Here is a 19687-nt window from a genome sequence, read left to right as displayed (position 1 = left end):
CTTGTGATCAAACAAATACTGAGATTTATGCTGCAATCTATTTATTATAAGAATATTGAAAAGAGGTACGCGTTAAGGATATTACTTTGACACACAATACGATCGAACTGCTAGATGAGACTTACATTTATTTTTAAACCATTAGAATTAATGAAATCTTGCACAAATATAAAACTATTGTTTGTTAATCGGTTCGTTGATTAGAGAACCACTTTTAAATCTTTACATTTTTAGGCTTGCGACCCCTTAATTTTTGACTTGCATATGATGATTGTTGAAGAATACAAGTCAGGCCGCGGAGGAGATTTCGTAATGAAATTTGTATTACGATTCATATTTCAGTACGTAGTAGACCTTGATACTCCATGATGTCTTTAAAGGTGTATTTTGTTACAAAGTTGGCCTCTGAAGAATATTGTAATTGACCACAGTTTCATGGTTGAGCTGCTGATTAAAAATATTGTATAGCATTTTTGTCTTGTCAATTTGTTTAAACTTGTTATCAGAGAATAATGTGATTCACCACAATTCTGTTGTAATTGATTACTCGTCAGTTTTAATATTGGTATGTTTCTCAGATCCTATAGGCAATAGGTCAACTTTATTTTGTTAAATGAGATGATGGTAAAGTGTTCGGGTTCTTCCGCGCACGGGCACTTTAACATTGACCTCAATTTCAGACGTTATTTGGTAATTGTTATTTGTTCTGCTTATGTCTGTTTCTTAGACACTAATGACAAAAGATACAATATATTTTGTATACAAAATAATTTTAAGATGAACATGTCTGTCTACATGCACCTTATTTTTTGGATTCACTGTTAATTTAAGTTTTTTGAAGTTTGATCTATGTTTCTGGAAACTAAGAAAAAACTCAAACTAATTTGGTATATGTCATGATTGGGTAATGTGCATGTCTGTCAGGCAGGGTTTATCTAATATTGACCAAATGTAATCATTGATAACGGTAAGCACATGTGATGTTAATTATGTAGTAAAATCGTTATCTTTCAGACTTTTAACTATCATAAACCATGAAAAAGAGGACGAGATTAGGTCCACATGCATAATGTTTAACAATAGAATTATGTTAAGTGCATTTCCGTCAAAATCTTTAACAAATTAAATTAAAGTCTAGAACTAAAAAAAATATTTAATTATTGTACCGTTTGATAACAAAATCCATCTGTATATTCCATAACGTGCCGAGTGTATACATTGATTCGTATTCTCTATTTCAAAAATAAATCATATATAAAGACCTTACGTTATTCGCATTTCTACGGCACACTTCCTTGAAAGGTTGAAAATACAATTTTGACGCTGGGAAATTTCCTTGTGTCTGTCAAAAAAAAAAAGATTTATGACGTCATGTTATTTATAGTCTGCAAAGTAAATAATCTTTATTGATCATGATAGCTGACAATTTATAGCATGTAAACACAAATCATTTCACATAAAAGAGTACTATCAATTTTAAGGGTTCTTACAGTATTTGTATTTAAATGACAAATTAATGTACTTTATCATTAGTTTCATATCATTAACGTCATAAATACATTGTTTAATGTTGATATATAATGTATTATAATTTATAATTTATCCCAAGAAATGTTTTTGTGTTTTTTTTGTGTTTGTTTTGCCATAGCTAATATATAACTGTTATGATACTGTTGCCATCCAATGACGCCATTTTGAAGTAGAATTGCATTAATTTGTGACTATACAATTTACCAGTGTATGTACCTATATGTGACCAAGGTGAATGACTTTGTCAAAAAAAGTAAAAATTGTTACCTTGTTTCAGAGGTTTCCTTGAATGAATTGTTTAACATTTTTTTTTATTTCACACTTTATTCTTCTTTGAAGGGTGTGCGGTGATTTATTTTATTTATTTATATCCATGTACTGTTTTTTTCTAGGTGACAGTTGTCGCAAAAGAAACCAATGGTGCAGACTTTATATCTAGATCATTGTAATATTAAGATGAAACTTAAATTATTTATTTGAATATTATATGTGTTGTCCAGTGGTTTTCATTGGATTTAGTAAACAAATAAAACACTCCTCAGGTTTTGGATTCTCTTTTGATTACAACCTTTTCGTATCATAATAAAAGAGAATCCAAAACCTGAGGAGTGTTTAATTTGTTTACTAAATCCAATGAAAACCACTTGACTACATATGCACGATAAGAAACGAAAATTAGAATTTACTGCAACTATAACATGTATAACAATTTATGTTGTCTTTATCTACAAAATGTAGTAAGAAAGTATTTTGTGCAATATCGTGTTTGTGTTTGTTCTTGTGTATGTTTTTTGTGTGTGCTTCTGCTGTATTTATGTGACGTAGTGTTTATGATATTTTATAACGTTGTGATAAACGGTACTAAGTCAGGAGTATGTCAGTTGTTATCAAATAGTTCGATTCTATGTGAGTTTTTGTTTCACTTCGGTGTACATGTTGTTCATTTGTTTCCTCTTATAGTTGATGTATTGTTTATGTGTATAACCCGGATTTGTTTTTCTCTCAATCGGTTTATGACCTAGAACTGCATAAAAACTACTGTTACTAGTACTTTATTAACGACACTTTTCCTTACAGTAAGAGATCATTTTATAGATGAAAAACACTTTTTTCATTTATTTTTTTTAAAATTTGTAATTCTAAAATACACATCATAATTGCTTAAATAAAGGCAACAGTAGTTTACCGCTGTTCAAAACTCATAAATCCATGGACAAAAAACAAAATCGGGGCAACAAACCAAAACCGAGGGAAACGCATTAAATATAAGAGGTGAACAACGACACAACACCGAAACGCAACACTACACAGAAACGGACCAAGCAACAGACAATACACCACGAGAATAACAAATATAACATCAAAACCAAATACATGAATATGGGATAGACAAGTACCGTGCCACGTCTTATCTCTTAAATAAGAGAAAACAGAAACGACTCAACGTTAAAATGCAACACACACACAGAAACGAACAATATTATAACAATGGCCATCTTCCTGACTTGGTACAGGACACTTTTAAAGGGGAATAAAAGTGGTGGGTTGAACCTGGTTTTAAGGCATGCCAAACCTCGCACTTTAATGGCACAGTTAAATATAACATTGAAATGAAAACAAAATATTACAGGACTTAAAATTGATGAAGGTAAAAGAAACATTTTTCCCATGTAAATATATCTTTATTTTTTTAAACTTCAGATAATGATTGAAAACCGAAACAACAGTAAATTTAAAAAAAAAAAAAGTAGATTATTATCTTTTTCATCATTTAAGTATTGAACCTTGCTTTGTTTAACCGCTTATTTTCAATATATTTTTTTGATTTTGTACATTGATTTGTATAAAACTTAAACAAAAATAACCGAAATGAACGGTGAATTAAAAAGCGTTGTCGTTTGCTTTGACTTGATTTTTAATGAGTAAAGCCTTTTTGGACTGATTTTTTGTATATAGTGTGTTCTTATGTTTTAATTTTTAACACCAGTCTCCCAGGCTAGGGGTTCGGTTGTGCCCTTACAGACATGTGTAATCCCGTCAAAATCTGTACATTCCTGTACCGACACAAGAGCCTGTAGTTCAGTGGTTATCGTGGATCGGTGAATATATGTCATGTTTTTATAGAGATAAATTGAAGAAAAACTTCAAATTATTTGTTTGGCAAATTGAAATGTGCGTCAACGACGATTTTTATATTTTAGTCTAAAAAAAGAAGGAAAGGATTGTTTCGGTTTTAAACTTACCAAAGATGGGATATGAAAAAAAACCTTCTAGTTGACATGTACAAATACACACTATATATATCAAACAAATTTAATCTATAAGTAAATGGAAGTTTGTATTCTAATCAGGGAAAATAATGACTTAATGCCATAAACCATATTTCATTGATATTTTGTATCGTCTGGGGTTAATTCTTCTAAAGTATGACTTATTGTTCCGACTGAAAATAACTCCAGATAGACATATTTAGCATGATAACATACATAGGACGCTTTTTTATGCATTTCCAGTTTGTTTGATGTAACGTCATTGAAAACGTCTTGACAACAACTTTTGTTGTAACTTGTATGATACCAAGGATTGAAAATATCGGATTTATTTCACTTGAAAATCACGGTGTTAAAGTGCATCCTATGTGTACTGAAAAGGCACCAAACCTATTAAGTTATGCTACTATACACATAAATGTATATAAAGATGCAATGACATGACTGCAAATTACCTTATCGTGTAAAATATTAAGAGGAAATTGTCAGTGTGAGTACCTGTACATTTAATATTTTAGTGAAAGAAAAAAAAGGTTATTTTCTAAATTTGGTAATATTTATGTTTTTGGGGTTTGTCTCAGACATGTTGAAGGCATTTAAAAAAAACCTGTAAATAATAATTATCTAAATATAATTCTTATGATTTAAATATGTACAAATACTTAATGTGATTGGTTTGTTATATTTTCCCTTGGTTTGCCCTTCGGTAATCAATTTTGCTGAAACTAATTTGTATTCTATATAAAAACTATGTCACTTCAACGATATATTCGTCAGTAATTTTCACGAATGAAATTCTAGATCTGGGGTTCCAAGAATCTAAAATGTTAAGAAGAAATGTCATGCAGCGATGAGCAAAATTTGTACATCTCAATGGAGTTAATAGAACAAAAAGCCAAAAATATATCAGTTACTTTTCCACATCATAAAGTTTGATGTGAATGTATTTGTTAACACTGGACACTTTTAATTTGCAAAACACTCATTTGCAAATCCGCCGCCGCCTCAAACAAGAGCTACAATATCATGTATATAACCAAAATGTGCAGAATTACATGGGATTCAATAATTTCATTGGGTTTCTACAGTTACTTTCATATTTATTTTGCAATTTGAATTATAAAAACATGGGATTTTCAATATCCCATGGGACAGGGCAAAATCCCATGGGATTTACCATTATCCCATGGGATTTTGGTTAAATCCCATGGGATTTTTTTTTGTCCCATGGGATTATTGTAGTCCCATGGGATATTTGTTGTCCCATGGGACAAAAAAAATCCCATGGGATTTTTATTATCCCATGGGATTTTTAATATCCCATGGGACAAATTAAAATCCTATGGGATTCTAATTGTAAATATATAGATATAAATAAACAGTAATGTGTATGTTACAATGTATTCTATTTGGTAGTAAATTATTATAAGATGAATCTTTTTAATTGAATCTTTTTTTTTCTTGGGAAATGTTAATTTAGCATATTGTTCTTTAACTGTTCAAAACTAAACTTTTAACCAACAAAGCAGATAATGTAAGTATCAATATATGTTTATTCATGAATTATAGAATACTTTCTTGAAACACAATAATTTGCCATTTGAAATCAATAAAAACTCTATTGTTAGGCTTAACATACTAGTAGCTATTTAAGTAAATCTATTTTTTTTCACAATATCTCTCAACACAAAACATTAATAGTTTCTTATCATCCAGCATTGTTTGATGGTATAGTCCACTTTTTGGACATTCAGTACAGAACTTTGACATTATTGTGGTTTCAATATTTTTTTGAATTTAAAAGAACTTCAAATCATTGACTGAGTGATGAAAATAATAACTGATCCAACTTTTGTCTTTGAATTTATTCTGGTCTTGTTTCTATGTTTTCTCCATTTATTCTAGGTGGTGAATTTCAATCCTTCTGAAAAAGAACCAATAAAATCTAAAGTAATGGATTATACAAAATTGTTTTCATACATGTAGCAATAAAAATAGCTATGCGGTATGGATTTTACTGATTATTACAGGTTGTCCAGTGTCATCAGTTGCTAACGGCCTACATCCTTTGGTCTCTGATGGAGGGTTGTCAAATTAGCAATATACCACATCTTCCTATTCTAATACCATATAACAATCAATTAAATTATTCTTCTTTATAACATTTGGGTATTTTCCCAAGTTATATACCTATTATATATATATACCGTAAATTCGGAATTAATGCGAGTTTTTTTTATTGCGAAAAATGCAACAGAGTTGTAGACGCAATAATTTAAACTCGCATTATGAAATATTTTATATGGATTAAACAGGATTTTTCTCAAAATCGTAAAATTTAAAATCGCATTTAAGTCTAAAATGACAGAATCGCAATAATAAATGCACACAATAATTTATGAATTTACAGTATAAAGATCAATGTTAAAACTTTAGACAACTATAATAACATTCCATTATTCACAAGAATTTGCAATATATTATACAAAATGCAGACAACAGAAACAATATTTCTTTAAGCTTTTGAAGTTCAGACAGATTTCAATTTGTGTTTTTTTCAATGAAAAAATACCTTGAACTCTTTGAACATATTGGAAATTATAACATTGATACAAAAAAAATATGTATGTTTTATCCTTATTTTTTGTGTTGTTGGCTTGCTGTCTCATTTTAATATACATTTAAACATACATCAATAATCTTCTTCTTTATTAAAAGTAAAAATGGGATATTTTTGATTTTGATATCCCAAAACATTATAGTTCTATCAAATAACTTATTACCAAGTTCAAAAACACCAATGTGTTTGATATTAATTTTAAGACATGTATAAATGTTCAAGACCATATCAGTATTCGGATCTTACTTTTACGGTCCAGAACTTACAGTCCCACCATGCCCACCATATGTGTATAGTCAGACCATTTAAGTATACTTGTACTGTCTGGTACCAGCTCGACCAAACCTGTGTTTTTATTTTAACTGCAATTAAACTTTTTGTATTAATCTATTAAAGATTTCAGTTATGTTGATCTGTACTGTACATTTGTTTGTAATAAACTTTACCAACTTTTTAAAATTGGGCAGACTGTATGCATACAGTCCAAATACTTGTATGTTCTGGAACATAAACATGATTAACAAGCATTTGGCAGGATGTCATGCTAAAATCCCATTAATATTAGTACTAAATTTTGAGTATATATACATGTAAATCCACAAGTTACTTACTGAAATTCATGGTGAACACTCACCAAAAACTTACAATTTAGAGGAAAGACTGGAAAGATGAATGCACTAACACTATCAAAACAGAGCATAAAACTTACCGAAAAACAAGATGTTTTACATTTATCCAGGAGCAGGATAATTGAAAAGTTGTTTTTTTCTTTCTCTGCTGTCCATCATATAACCTTTGAATTCATTCATGCAAAATATGAAAATCTGCAAAGGTAAGACCTAGAACCTCAACTTATCCACATTTTGAATTTTGAACTGCATACTTGTCCTTTTCATCTTGCTGACAACCTAAACATAAAAAAATGATAAAAACATAATTCTAGATTAACTTTGTGTTTTTATTTTTGTTGGTACATGTACAAATAATTTTCCCAAATTTAAAACGAACACATCATCACCAAAGAGGAGGTCATACTAACCTCCGAAATATTTAAACAAACCAAAATTGTTACTTGATTAAGATCTTGTAAATCAATGGCATAGATACTCTTATTTTTGAAAACTTGATGTCTATTGCATACTTATATATTCCTTTGTACGAGAGTATGCATATTAAGATAGACTCCATGGACTTTAATGTAAGCATGATTAATTTTACAGTCACTGACAGTTTTTCAGCTCTATGTCTACATTTTGAGAGAATCTTGCAAAACTGTATATTCTGATATTCAGAACTTATTGTGAGGTTTTTTATTAATGCAACTGAAAGCTGTATCTCGTTTTCATTTCTGATACATATTTATGAGCTGAAGACCAGTGCCGAATTTTTCTCACTGCATTGAACACCCATAGGTGACCTTCGGCCTATGTCTGCTCTTTGATTGGGTTGTTGTCTCTTTGTCAAATTCCCAGTTTCCACTTCCCATTTTATATCATGTTTGCTGAATTTTCTTAAATTACAATATTCAATCATGCAATTTTGTCCATTATTGAAAAAACAATAAGCAAAAATAAATGCACAAAAAATGTAACATTTTTATATATATGGAATATAAAAGACTTTTAAAATTCAAGACAGTTGCCTACACTGTTAATTTCCTTGTTTGATTTCATATTTTTAAAGCCTTTATAGCTAGCTAGATGGTATGCCGGGGCGGATCCAGCCATTTTAAAAAAAGGGGGGGGTCCCCACCAAGACAAAGGGGATGGTCCTATATTCATTTGATTTGTTTTATTGTCTCATTATCATACAAGAATATATATGGTTTGAGGGTGGGGATCAGGGATCCTGAAATTTTTTCACCTAACCACTGGATGACAGGGGATCTCAACCATTTAAAAGTTTCTCAAACATGTGGGGGTGGGGGTGAACCCCATGGACTCTCCCTATATTTCCTTTGATTTGTTTTATTGTTCTATACAAGAATATATATGGTTTAGGGGTGGGGATGTTAACTGTTTACAAGTTTTCAAACTAGAGGGGGTGGGACTTCACTTTTATTTTATTTCATTATTAATTTTATTGTCCCCGACAAGAATATATATGGTTTAGGGGTGGGGATCTGGATGGTTCACAAGATAATAGCACATTCTCAAATTTAACAGGGTGGGGTAACCCCCTAAGACCTCCTTTTAATTTCATTTGATTTGTTTTATCGTCCCATTCAAAAATATATATGGTTTAGGGATGGGGATCTGGACCGTTTACAAGATAATAGCATATTCTCAAATTGAAAGGGGTGGGGATTACCTCCCATGGACTCACCCGGCCTCCTTCTTTCTTCCCCCCGAAATACCTTTTAATAAGCCCCAATGCACAGATAGTTCACAGTATTTTCCCTTGATTTACACTAAAGAATATACACTATACAGGTGTAATTTGTTTTAAAAAGATAATACAACTGAAGACCACCATGACCACAGTGGTGGATCCAGAATTTTTCATAAGTGGGGCCCACCGACTGCCTAAGAGGGGCCTTCTCCTGCCATGACTCAGTGATTCCATATATAATCAACTAATTCTTTTCCCAAACAGGGGGGCCTGCACTCCTGATCCCCCCTTTATTTTCCTCATTTCAATCACCCTGATATAAATTTAGTTTTATCACTTTAATACAATAGGAATGGTTTGAATTCCCCAATAATTCTCATATACCATTAATATCAACATATTTCATTGTTGATAAATGAAAGGCAAAAGTTTTCTATGGGTAGAAATGGATAGTGGGAAGCTTTCAGATTCACACCATGCCGGTGGCTGTGTTCAAAGTGCTGGGTTTTTATGACCCTCGTTGTTTGCGGACTAACTATTTAGGCCTGTGGTGGATAATAGTGTGCGTGCATTAATCTTCTATACCTTCTTAATCAATATATTCAAATACTGACGGCAAGTGTAACTGTTGTAATGATGTATCAATGTCTTTTTGAAATCACCGTGCTATTTACATGTGGGATCGAGAATGCAGGGGAAGGAAACTTGTCAATTATGTTTATTTCTAAGCCAAAATAAAATGAGCCGCCGTAAAATTAACCTTGGGTAATAACAGTGCATGTAAGGCTCGTCTCGGAGGGGTGTCTTTTTTTCTGTCTTCTTTTTATAGTTATATTTTTAATAACTTACACTTTTTCAACATTATTCTCTTTCTTTCACTATTCTTTATTCCTTTTTTTCTTTGTCCTTTGTTCTCTATTCTGTTAATTCACATCCATACCCTCTTAATATGTGTATGTGGACTTACTGTGGTTTATTTTTTAGTTCTGGCAGAGATATTAGATACAATATATATGTCTCTGGTTCTGGTATTATGCGATAAGTCAATTTCTTTTTCATGCAGTGTCATGAAATATAATGGTTATATGCATATCAGCCAAGATTGTGCGCAACATTTTAATAAACAATTCAACACTATATACACGTTATATGAATTTTATTGAAAAACGATGAAGAACATGAATTTGGCAGCTAGTGCCCCTTAAACAGGTAAAGTTCAATTAACAAATTCTGATCTACTGGCATTCAACACCAAATTACTTACTTGCTGTATATTGATAAATGTGATTGTATATTGTCAATACCTCAACATCGAGAATACGTCATGTGAGGTGTTGGTCGCTACGTTTAATACGAGGTCAACGGTTGCGGCTTCGAGACAGAGAAAAACATCCAGGTAAAAAGTGTAGAATTTTGTTTTTGAAAATTTGAGTTGTAAAATTTCCTAAAAAGTAATTAATTCCGTTCATCTAGTTGTAAATTTTCCTAAAAAAAGTACTTATTTCCGTTCATCTATTATGGGTATAAACTAAACTGAACAAGAAAATTATTAGTAAACAGACAGAAAGTCCGACGTTGAATTAATTATTTTACAATGAATTGTTAAATATATGAGAGAATGTTTTAGGCGAATTTTCTATAATTACAGATAAATGTATTTTAGGTTCAGGAAATGATTTATTCTTCGGGTACGTCTAAACAACTGCTCAGGACCTCCTGAGTGCACTCAGGACATACAAAGTGCACTCAGGATCTGCACACATGATGGATGTTTATATTCGTTAAACGCTTCTTATTTTAGAGTTAAATTTTGGTAGAAGTTGAAATCGCAGGGGCGGATCCAGCCATTTTAAAAAGGGGGGTCCTAACCCAGGACAAAAAAGGGGGGGTTCAACTACATGTCCCCATTCAACTGCATTGATCGGCCCAAAAAAGGGGGGTTCCAACTCCACGGAACCCCCCTCCCCCCTCTGGATCCGCGCCTGAATCGAACTAAGATAGATATGTTAATTCTTATAAAATAATGAGGGCACGTGTCACTGATTACACAACTACAGAGCCATGAATTATCCAATCAACAAAATTGATTGGATTATCTTTATTGTTTTTTTAGGAATTGTATTGTTTAGTTCAGTTTTACCTTAAACATGAATTTGCATATAGAAAAAATAAAATATATATCTCATTAGATGTGCTTTTTCAGTTGATTTTTCGTGATGACGGGTAAATTAATTTGTTGTGTTATACGTTTTGCAGTGCAGTTCACGAATAAAGAAAATTATTTTATAGTTGCGTTTTTTTCTGTAACAAGTTCGATTTTTGTTTTTCAGTGGGATTCTTTTCTCTCTCTCTCTCTCTCTCTCTCTCTCTCTAAATAAAGTTTTTAAACAAACAAAAAATGTTGACTGAATATCAAATTTTATTACATTTGTATATCTTAATTCTCAACAAAACATTATACAAGAGAAGACAATTATGTACAATATTCATTGAATTCAAGATTAACGGAAATCTGTGCACGAAGACTTAGTCGTGGTTTGAACGGATTTCGTGTCAATAAACTGTCTTCGAAATAGTCTTTAATGTTTGTGTCATTTTGGTCTTTTGTGGATAGTTGTTTCATTAGCAATCATACCACATCTTCTTTTTTATAATTTCTCGCTACTACAATCTAACTTACATATTTTTTAGAAATGATTATACCCAAAATATCATAATTTTCAAAAAACGGTGACGAAAACAACGGAGACAAGTTCATTTTCAGAATTTATTTTCGCATTAAAATTCGTTTCAGGCTTGTGAAACTGGACAAAACGACTTTAATTAGAAAAAAAACTTAATAAAAACGGATTTCTTAAAATATTCGTATAACTCACAAATAAAATTCCTGGACAAGTTCGATAAAAATTAGAAATAACATCTAACTAAATGTATATGAGTTTGATTGTTTGAAAAGTACGGCTTTCACCGTTAAGAACGGATTCCATAATACAAAACTTTAATTTATATAAATTCTTTTAAAGTATGAACATTAATTTCCATTTTCAAACTCGTGCAAAGAATTAATTACTGGTCCAGGACATGATAATAAAATTAAGAATAAAACTTAAAAATTTATGGAACGAAATTTTAATAAAAGACGAAAATCTTAAAACATCGTGATATTCATTCTAAACGTCACAATATTACTTCCCGCATGGTCACACTGTACTTACAACACAATATATAAAACAACAATAAAGATAATCCAATTAATGTTGTTGATTGGATAATTCATGGCTCAGTAGTTGTGTAATCACGTGCCCTTATTATTTTCTAAGAATTACAAATGTAACATAAATATCTAAGTTCGATTTCAAATTCTACCAAATTTAACTCTAAAATAAGAAGCGTATAAAGAATATATATGCATCCATCCTGTGTGCGATGACTATAAAGGGTCATGAGTGCACTTTGTATGTCATGAGTGCAATCAGGAGGTACTTCAAGTGGTGTTTAGAACGTACCGTTATTCTTCTGGAAGCTTCAATTTTTTGTTTATCAATAACTTTTACACAAGTAGACATTTTTGTTTTTTGACAGCATGAACCCCCAGTTAATGAGAAAACACAAATTAAGAAAGAAAATCGTTTGCAATTAAATTTTATAGAAGGAAAAAGGGGAGGGGGTAATAAACAAATCTTATTTACGCTCACATACTTCTAAACAGATTTGCATATGTAAGCTCTCTATCAGGACTTTTGAAAAAAAGAATATATACAGTTTAATTTCGACTAAAATAGTGATTCTTTTTATAGATTTGGTACCTCAGTTTCATTTTGAATTGTTAGATGGCAAACTCTTTAGGAGAATATTGTATCTGTTCTTTGTGTAATTATGGTGATATTGGCGATAATATTCATTATAACAAGGCCTTGTACAAATCCTTGATTATAGAATGTTTGGCAATATAAAAAGACGAAAGTAGACAAACCCTAATTATGCAGGGTTTCACAAGTTGATCTCCAAGCGGCCCACATTGTACATATAATAAAATCTATATTTTTCAACGTTTTTTCAACGTTTTCAAAATGAAATAACTTGAATTGAAAATTTCCCAACTGTGAAAATTTGTGATTTCTAAACGTCTTTAATTATTATTTCGGACAAAAAAATATTTAGCATATTCATATATTTTCATAATTTTTTCCAAGGAAACCTTTTTTTTTTGCAAAGTTTACTTCTATATGTTTTTAATCATCACCAGCGACTTATTCTCTGCCATCACCAATTAGTCCTAATTATTAAAGATCAATTGACCTAATTCAAATGATGATTGGTATATCGTATTGAATATGACCATCGGTCATCCGTGACGTATCCCAAAAATAACGACGAATGCCGATAGATAGATCATAGTTTATTAATTAGCGTCTCGCAATTTAAATTTCATCAAGGGGACTTAATTAAACCAGTTACTATACAAATCTTGAAAAAACGATGTACATGTACTTTTTAATATTTTTAAAACAAATTACGAAAACGTTTAGTGTAAAAATCACCGAATATAAATGTTTCTTGCAGGTTTTGGCATTTGTAAATAACATTAACGTTTTGGAATTCTAATGCAAAAGGCAGTCGATTCAAACTGAAATAACTTCTTTAAAGATGGTTTGATTTTTTCAGAGACACATGTATTATATATGTCTCAATACATGTATTATATGTCTCTGATTTTATCAAAACAAAAATTACAAAATTATAAAATATGTTAGTTATCGAATGTATACCCTGAACTCTTACTATTATATATACATGTCCCAAGTTAATTAATGTCCCGTGTGCAACCAGGAGATCCTGAACGGTTTTTAAACGTACCATTATTTTATATGCATATATTCAAAGCTGTTCTTAATTATATGCATACTAGGTATCAGTGGCGGATCCAGGGGGGGGGTGTTCTGGGGTTTGAACCACCCCTTTTTTGAACGATCAATGCATTTGAATGGGAACATATGGTTGGAACCACCCCCTCCCCCTTTTGTCCTGGGTTGGGACCCCCTCCTTTTCAAATGGCTGGCTCCGCCGCATAGGTATATTTATATATATCTGAGTGTACCAGCCCCCTCCTAAATCTTGGGAAACAAATGGTAGATTATATAGGGAATCACGGAAGCATGACTGGACGTGACCCCTCTAAGGCAGTCAATGCGTCCCCACTTATGAAAATTTCTGTATCAACCATTGCTTAGTTCTAGTTATCTTAGGTCCTAGTGTGAAATAAAGCCAATAGGTCTTTTTAACCACATCTTTATTCATACATGTATATATACGTTTTCTCACGGATTTGTTCATGCAATATTGAAATTATGTTTACTCAATGCGCAATTACTGAAGTTTATATTTGCTACTTTTCTTCTTAATTTCATATAAAAAAAATTTTGATTTTTTTTCTTCGAAAAATTAGTGGCGTTGAAATAGAGAATGGACACAGATACCTTATCACATTTAACCAAAGAAATGTTGTATAATGTCATCAATCTGTAATACACGTAGACAGGATGTTCTCTAGAAAACTATACGTTATACACACCCGAGAATACACGCACTGTCGTAATGGAAAATTACTGTATGTTATAGTTACCTGTAATCAGCTTTGCAACACCATGTCATGACAGTTCAAAAAGATTTTCTTCAAATCAAAATGGAATATTCATTTTTTCTGTAAAATTTAAAACTTTAAAAAGTAGACTTTGACAAAATTATGAAATAGAAGGAATTGAACAATTTAAAATCGTATTTTAACAAAGATTTAGATATAATTTTACAACGATCCTTAAAAAATAACCAAACAAACGTTGAATCAAACGATATGAACCTACGCAGTTTTATATTAAAATACTGACACACACCAGTTTGCCATCTCAGTATGCAAGGCAGGGGTGCTTGGTGAGGTGCTGGAACTTGATGTACATGAATCATTAAGTTATTACAGTTCTGTTAGGATTGACTGCCTTTTTACAGAGACTTTCTATTCTTACTAGTTGTTATCAGTTAGTATAGACGGCTCATGGCTTAGAATGATTCTCTGCTCAGCAAATGGTGCGTAATTAGCATTTGAATCAAATTTCTTGTAGAAGTAAAAAACACAAATTAATGTATTTGACAACTTTATTCAGGAGCACAGTCTATATTATCCGGCGTAAATAACTTCGAGATTTATGTGGAAGTTTACTCTGCTGCTCGATCTATGCTAATCGATGTTTCAGAATATTTCATTTATATTTATTCGTGAGGCCTCGTCATCGTTTATTTTCACTAAAAGCACAGTCGCCTAAATATTTTATATGGCGAAAAAATTGCGAAAATTGGAGGCAACAATATATTTTAAGTAGCCATTACATGTATTATTTTAAAATCTTAAGATCGAGGTTGCTTGCAAATTTAACTCTAAAATGAGAAGTGTATGACGATCTATAACGAATATATACATCCATCATGTGTGCAGATACGACGGCGACTATATAGGGTCTGCCATGAGTGCACTTTGTATGCCCTGCATGTGTGCACCCTGGTCCAGGAGGTCCTCCTGAGCGGTGTTTAGACGTACCGGGAAAATCTTATCTGATTCAGGATCAATTCATCGGTTACACTCCCCTGTCACCAGTGATTCTTTTTTGCTGACATTCTGAAAAAGTATTGTGTAGTCCCTGTGTAAGTGTTGACTCTCAACTTGCACATGTGATTTTTTAACACTCCCCGGACTTCTGCAAAAAACAATTATTCAGTTCACTGATTGAGATGGAAGGTAAACGAACAGAAAGTCACAGGACATTCCGACAAAAAGTCACAGGACAAAAAGTCAAACACATGTCAAACTCAGGCATAAAGTAACAAAGTTGATAGGACAAAAAGTCACAAACAATTTGTTGACAATTGATTGAATATAAATGAAAAAAGATTTTGAAATATCTTCTTTTTATTTAATACATATATTCATTTTTAATTTTAGGAAATTGTTCATAATATAAAAAAGATGTGGTATGATTGCCAATTAGACAACTGTCCACAAGAGACCAAAACGACACAGACATTAACAACTAGAGGTCTTTACGGCCTTCAACCATAAGCCAATATAAAGAAGATATGGTATGATTGCCAATGAGACAACTGTCCACAAGAGACCAAAATGACACAGACATTAACAACCATAGGTCACCATACAGCCTTCAACAATGAGCAAAGCTCGAGGTAAAGCCCATACCGCATAGTCAGCTGTAAAAGGCAATCATACTATATCTTTTTTTTTTATATTTACATGTTAAAAAATGCATGCAAATGTAATCAAAAGCTGCACTTAAACGTAGTGATTTTTTTGCGCAAATGTAATGGTAATGTGCGCAAACCTAATGCACTGATTTATTTGTTTTTAATAAATTTTAATTTAAAGTTGCTACATCATGTTCATGTTTATATAAAATTTCAAGAAAAATACAAAAAGAGTGTTTTCTTGTTCAAAGAAAAATAATCTCAAAACTAAAATGTGACTTTTTGTCCTGTGACAGTGTGTGACCTTTTGACTGTGACTTTCTGTCCTACATTCAGATTGAATAGGGGAGTTTGGTTGACCCCGCCTCCCTCTATCTGAGACTACTATCTCAGTGATGACAGACCTTTAATATGTTGTATTGTTATATGTAAAGAATGTATAACCGACAATAAATAAATAGCCCCTAACAAGTAAGAATTAGGTTACTTTCTGTTTTGACATCTTGCATGGGTTTTTATAGCCCCGTATTAAAATTATGCCCCCACATAAAAGGGGGGGTATACTGTTTTACCCCTGTCTATCCATCCATCCTTGCGTCAGTCAGTCCGTCCGATGAATATTTTTCGTCACATTTTCCTTAGGAACTACAATAGAAGGATTTCTGAAATTTGGTTTCAGGGTTAAATAAGTCAGCTATACCGTGTGATGCATTTTCAGATTCATCACTCAACAACTTCCTGTTTTCCCAACACTTGTATGATTTAACACATGATAGCCAAGTTGAAAGTTGAAAACTAACAACCTAATTTATGTACAAAAAAATTGAAAAACAGATATGTTACACATAAACAAACGACAATCATTGAATTATCGGATCCTGACTTGGAACAGGCACAACCATAACAAATTGGCAGGGTATAAGGAACTTTGAAAATATTTAGTTTTTGTGGTTTGGTCTATTTTCCGGATACTGTAAGCAATAAGGCCCCTTTATTTAGTGAATGAAATAATTGTAAGATGCACTTAGCTGTCTGTCATATTTTATATGAACTTGACCTCATTTTCATGGTTCATTGGTCAATGAAACACTGCATTGTTTTGTCAGTTTATCATATGTTTAAAGTTACAGGTAGATTATATTTGGTAGATATGAAACAATTGTAAGGTGTGCATGTCTGAATGGCAGATTCATATATAAACCATGACCGCATTTTATTGTTCTTTGGTCAATGATAATGATTTTATCAGGCCACATATAAAAGAATGTCTGTTTCCCCTCCCCACAGGTCTACCCTTTGTAAACTGACCAGGAAGGCAGGTTCTTTTTAGCTCACCTGACCTGAAAGGTCAAGTGAACTTTTCTCATCACTTGGCGTCCGTCGTCTGTTGTCCGTCATTCTGCTTCCGTCGTCCGTAAACTTTTACAAAAATCTTCTCCACTGAAACTACTTGGCCAAATTCTACCAAACTTGGCCACAATCGCCCTTGGGGTATCTAGTTTAAAAAATGTGTGGCGTGACCCGGCCAACCAACCAAGATGGCTGCCATGGCTAAAAATAGAACATAGGGGTAAAATGCAGTTTTTGGCTTATAACTCAAAAACCAAAGCATTTAGAGCAAATCTGACAGGGGGTTAAATTATTGATCAGGTCAAGATCTATCTGCTCTGAAATTTTCAGACGAATCGGACAACCTGTTGATGGGTTGCTGCCTGTGAAATGGTTATTTTAAGAAAATTTTGCAGTTTTTGGTTATTGTCTTGAATACTATAATAGATAGAGATAAACTGTAAAAGCAATAATGTTCAGCAAAGTAAGACCTACAAATAAGTCAACATGACCAAAATTGTCAGTCGACCCCTTAAGGAATTATTGCACTTTATATTCAATTTTTAACAACTTTTCATCATTTTTTGTAACTTTTAAAAAAATATTCCTCACTGAAACTACTTTGCCAAATTTAACCAAACTTGGCCACAATCAGCATTGTGGTTTATAGTTTAAAAAATGTGTACGATGACCCAGCCTACCAAACTAAATGGCTGACATGGCTAAAATTAGGACATAGTGGTAAAATGCAGGTTTTGCTTTATATCTTTGCAACTAAGACATTTAGGGCAAATCTTTCAAGATTTTAATGTCCATCAGATTAAGATATATCCCCTCACAAATGAATTGGACAACCTGTTGTTGGGTTGCTGCCCTAAAATTGGTGATTTTAAGGTAATTTTGCAGTTATTTGGTTATTATCTTGAATACTATTATAGATAGAGATAAACTGTAGACAGCAATTATGTTCAGCAAAGTAAGATCTACAAATAAGTCAGCATGATCAAAATTGTTAGAGGACCCCTTAAGGAGTTATTGCCCTTTATAGTCAATATTGAACAACTTTTCGTCATTTTTGTAACTTGTATAAAATCATTTCTAAAACTACTTGGCCAAATTTAACCAAACTTGGCCACCATCATAATACTAGGGTATCTATTTAAAAAAAGTGTCTAATGACCCCGCCTACCAACGAAGATGGCCGACATCAGTAAACACATTAACAGGTGAGCGACACAGGCTCTTGAGAGCCTCTAGTTTTTTTTTAAATGGATGTGATTGTCATAGCATGGTCACATGAATGGTTTGACTTGTCCAGGCCACTTATCAGTTGTTTGTGCTCAATTTGAGTGTATTTATTCAGATTATCAATTCTTCTGCTTCCAAGCACTTTCCAAAAATGGAAACAAATTATTTTCATGAAAAAAATAATTTCCATTTTTTTGTGGAGAATATTTTTTTGACCCGGGCGCTTATTTTTGACCCGTGTGGGGGGAGGGGAAACAAACATATTTTTAATTTGGGCCTTAGATTTTTTAAGCATAGGTCTACTTGTCTGTCTGCCTGCCAAGGTTAATTTTACTGTGACCTCATATTCATAGAATAATGATAATATTCATGATATTGAATGGCAAGAATGATGAGTAAGTTGATGTTATATACAAATAAGACAAAATTTTCAGTTGCCTACTAATTATGTAATACATGTAGTAGTTATTTTTGTCATTAAATGATGTTTACCCTTTTATGTGTAGGGCAAAAACATGAAAGATAAAGGGGAAACTATAAACAGAAGAAATTATCAACAAAATAAGATTTACAGAGGTCAACAAAGCCTAAATGGTAAGTCCACTGTTATAAAAGTTTTTGTCCTTGAATAATGATTAAATATTTATTAAAATAAGATGTGGTATGATGAAAGAGAAAACTATCCATCAGAGTTCAATTTAGTGGATGTAAGCATGGTAAGCATTGTAATTACTTATTAGAGGCCATTGATGACCTGTAAATAATGAGAAAACCCATTCCCTATACATGTTATAGTAATCTATAAAAGTCAACACTAACCAAATTTGAAACAGAGCATCAATTCAAACGGCAAATATACCAGACTAATTTATAAAAACAAAAAATTATGAAAAAATAAAAATGACGGATATGAACCAACATCAACCACTGAACTATGTACAAGCTCCTGATATTAGACAGGTATAATATAGCTGGGTTGATATAAAAATAAGAAACACTTAGCAGTCTGATTTCCAATGAGACATTTCTCCAATAGAGATCAAATGACATTTAAGGAGGCTCTAGGGTATAACAATTTCAGAAAAATGTTTAATATTTTTTTTTCATAACT

The 19687-nt window shown here is 32.1% G+C and overlaps 1 long non-coding RNA gene across 3 annotated transcripts; it reads right to left on the bottom strand.

The window, feature by feature from the left end:
- Positions 1-5399: 5399 nt before the first annotated feature.
- Positions 5400-15471, bottom strand: LOC134694610 (uncharacterized). 3 transcript variants are annotated; one of them, XR_010102563.1, is made up of 3 exons: positions 15341-15471; positions 7130-7328; positions 5400-5724 (listed from the first exon to the last, which is right to left on the bottom strand). It is a non-coding gene; the product is annotated as an uncharacterized LOC134694610 (long non-coding RNA). The 3 variants fall into 3 exon arrangements; XR_010102562.1 differs by lacking the exon at positions 15341-15471 and adding an exon at positions 9337-9561; XR_010102564.1 differs by lacking the exon at positions 15341-15471 and adding an exon at positions 9097-9118.
- Positions 15472-19687: the final 4216 nt, after the last annotated feature.

This window comes from Mytilus trossulus, chromosome 13 (assembly GCF_036588685.1).
Source record: "Mytilus trossulus isolate FHL-02 chromosome 13, PNRI_Mtr1.1.1.hap1, whole genome shotgun sequence".
NCBI classification, from domain to species: Eukaryota; Metazoa; Mollusca; class Bivalvia; order Mytilida; family Mytilidae; genus Mytilus; species Mytilus trossulus.
Note: the sequence above shows the minus strand (reverse complement) of the source record. Positions and strands in the feature narration are given on the sequence as shown.